We start from the raw sequence: 3,431 nt of genomic DNA on the forward strand, positions 1-3,431 counted from the left end.
CAAACTCCTGGGCTCAAGCGATCCTTCCGCCTCAGCCTCCTGAGTAGCTGGGACTACAGGCATGCGCCACCATGCCTGGCTAACTTTTTCTATATATATTTTTAGTTTTCCAGCTAATTTCTTTCTATTTTTCAGTAGAGACGGGGTCTTGCTCTTGCTCAGGCTGGTCTCTAACTCCTGACCTTGAGCGATCCACCCGCCTCGGCCTCCCAGAGTGCTAGGATTACAGGCGTGAAAGTATTTTCTTAATGCCTGCTATGATCCAGGCACAAAATTAATATCCGTGTAGCAAAAACTTTGTCAATGCTTCTACTTAATGACAGGTCTAATTTGCAGGGTAAGATACAGCATGGAAGTGTCCAGCATAGTGCTGGTACACAATAGGAAGTCAACAAGTGTGAATTTTCCCTCATTATTCTTATAAGTAGGTTGTAATTAGGCATATTTGAACAGCAATTCCTATAAATGACCATAATTGGTATTTACTTATACGGCCAAACCAAGCAATTCTATGGACTAGTGGAGGCAAACTGGTTAGAGCAAGGAAGTGCCTCAAGGCCTGAGAATCAGGGTAAATGGATGTGAACAAATGTCTTGGAAAAGCAAGTGGTGGTGGGGAGCAGGAGAGGACACAATTAGTTGTGCACCATAATGCTCTAACATGATACCAACATTTTGACTTAATCCACTCAACAGGCCCTCACAGTGGATGTTATTGTGGAAACCTGGTCCTTAGCTTACATAACTTAACTAAGGTCATACAGATAGTAGGGGGTAGAAGTTGGGTTTATGAGAATCAGGAAGCCAGTTTAGAAGAGAATCACCCAGTCCCTTGAAAGAAATCAAGGGAGGATATCCTTGATCATTCTACGGTGATAAATTCCTCTCAGAATTCTGGCCCAGATAAAGCTCCCAGAAATCTGTTTGATTTTTCTCCTTAAAACTGTTTGGGGTTACAGACCCCTTTGAGGCTCTGATGAAAGCTTTTCATCCAATCGTCAGATACTCATTCAATAAACATCTATTGACTGCCAGGCTCTATTCTGTGGGCTGGGTGTACAATGGTGAACATAGTATTCATGATCCGTGGTCTCCTGGAACTACAATCTGGCTATGGACTCTCTCTAGAAAAATGCATGTTCACCTATACTTTTGTATGCAGTTTCAATCAGTGGAGCCTTAGTCCTCTTGGATCCCATCCTTGAACGAGAACCCAATAGAGATATTAAACGTCTATAATAAGTACCCCAGTCAAGACATAAAACTGGCCAGGCTCACTGGCTTACGTCTATAATCCCAGCACTTTGGGAGGCCGAAGTGGGGGGATCATTTGAAGACAGGAGTTTCAGAGCAGACTGAGCAAGATAGTAAGACCCCCTTCTATAAAAAAAAAAGGCATAAAACACTTCCAGTGCTCCAAGAACATCCCTCACTCCCCTTTCCAGTTAGTCCCTGCCTACCCCGTACATAGGCAGCCACTATTCTATTTCCAAATTGTTAATATTTTTTCTTTAAAGTATCCAAATTCTGTTACTAGAGTATAAGTTAGAGGAAGACCTGCCTCATTCTTTTTTTCTTAGTTTTAAAAAATTGTGATAAAAAAGACATAAATGAGTAACATGAAATTTGGCATTTTAACCATTTTTTTTTTTTTTTTTAAGACAGAGTCTGGCTCTGTTGCCCTGGCTAGAGTGCCTAGCGTCAGCCTAGCTCACAGCAACCTCAAACTCCTGGGCTCAAGCGATCCTCCTGCCTCAGCCTCCCGAGTAGCTGGGACTACAGGCATGCGCCACCATGCCCGGCTAATTTTTTCTATATATATTTTTAGTTTTCCAGCTAATTTCTTTCTATTTTTCAGTAGAGACGGGGTCTTGCTCTTGCTCAGGCTGGTCTCGAACTCCCGACCTTGAGCGATCCACCCGCCTAGGCCTCCCAGAGTGCTAGGATTGCAGGCCTGAGCCACCGCACCTGGCCCATTTTAACCATTTTTAAGGGCACATTTCAGTGATAACCATTACATTCACAATTTTATGCAACTATCACTGCTATTTACAAAACTTTTTCATCACCCCAAGCAGAAATTCTGTAACCATAAAGTAATAACTAACTCCCCATTCCTCCTTGACCTAGACCCTAGTAACTTCTTATCTGCTTTCTGTCTCTATGAATCTGCCTACGTATTTTATATAAGTGGAATAATAAAATATTTGTCTATTTGTGTCTGGCTGAGTTCACTTAGCATAATGTTTTCAAGATTCATCCATGTTGTGGCATGCATCAGAACTTTATTCCTTTTTATGGCCAAATAATATTCTGTTATATGGATATACCACATGTTGTCTGTCAATGAACACTTAGATTGTTTCCACATTTTGGCTATTGTGAATTATGTTGCAGTGAACATTGTGTACAAGTATCTGTTTGAGTCCCTGTTTTCAAATCTTTTGGGTAGATGCCAGGGATTACTGGGTCATATGGTAATACTATGTTTAGCTTTTTGATAAACTGCTGAATTGTTTTCCATAGTGGCTGCACCGTTTTACATTCCCACCAGCAATGTATAAGAATTCCAATTTTTCCACATCTTCACCAACAGTTATCTTTTTAATAATAGTCATCCTAGTGCATTGGAAATAATAGCTCATTGTGGTTTGAATTTGCATTTCCCTAATGCCTAAAGATGCTGAAGATTTTTATGTGCTTACTTATTATTTGTATATCTTCTTTGGAGAAATGTCTGTAACCTGTGCCCATTTTTTAATTGGGTTATTTGTAGTTTTCTTGTTGAGTTGTAGGGGTTCTTTATATATTATGGGACTTAGTCCCTTATCACATATATAATTTGCAAATATTTTTTTCCCAAGCTATGGGTTGTCTTTTCCCTCTCTGGATAGTATCCTTTGATGGACAAAGTTTTTAATTTTGATGAAGTCCAATTTGCGTATATTTTTCTTGTTGCTTGTGCATTGATCTCTTACTTAAGAAACCATTGCCAAGTTCATAAAGATTTGTTCCTGTATTTTCTTCTAAGAGTTTTATGGTTTTAGCTTTTACATTTAGGTCTACCATTCATTTTTAGTTATTTTTTTTTCTTTTTGAGATGGGGTCTTGCTATGTTGCCCAGGCTTGAGTGCAGTGGCTAGTCACAGATGCAGTCACAGCACACTATAGCCTTGAACTCCTTGGTTCAAGATATCCTCCTGCCTCAGCCTCCTGAGTAGCTGGGACTGCAGGCCCATACCACTGCACATAGCTTTCAGTTGATTTTTAAATTTGGTATAAGTTTAAGGGTCCAGCTTCATTCTTTTGCATGTGGATATCCAATTTTCCCAGCACCATTTCTTGAAGAGACTGTTCTTTCCCCATCGAATGGTCTTGACAGCCTTGTCAAAAATCAATTGACCATGCATAAGCATGGCCAGTGGCCAGTG

Source organism: Propithecus coquereli, unplaced genomic scaffold (assembly GCF_000956105.1).
Source record: "Propithecus coquereli isolate 6110/MARCELLA unplaced genomic scaffold, Pcoq_1.0 Scaffold66, whole genome shotgun sequence".
Lineage (NCBI taxonomy): Eukaryota > Metazoa > Chordata > Mammalia > Primates > Indriidae > Propithecus > Propithecus coquereli.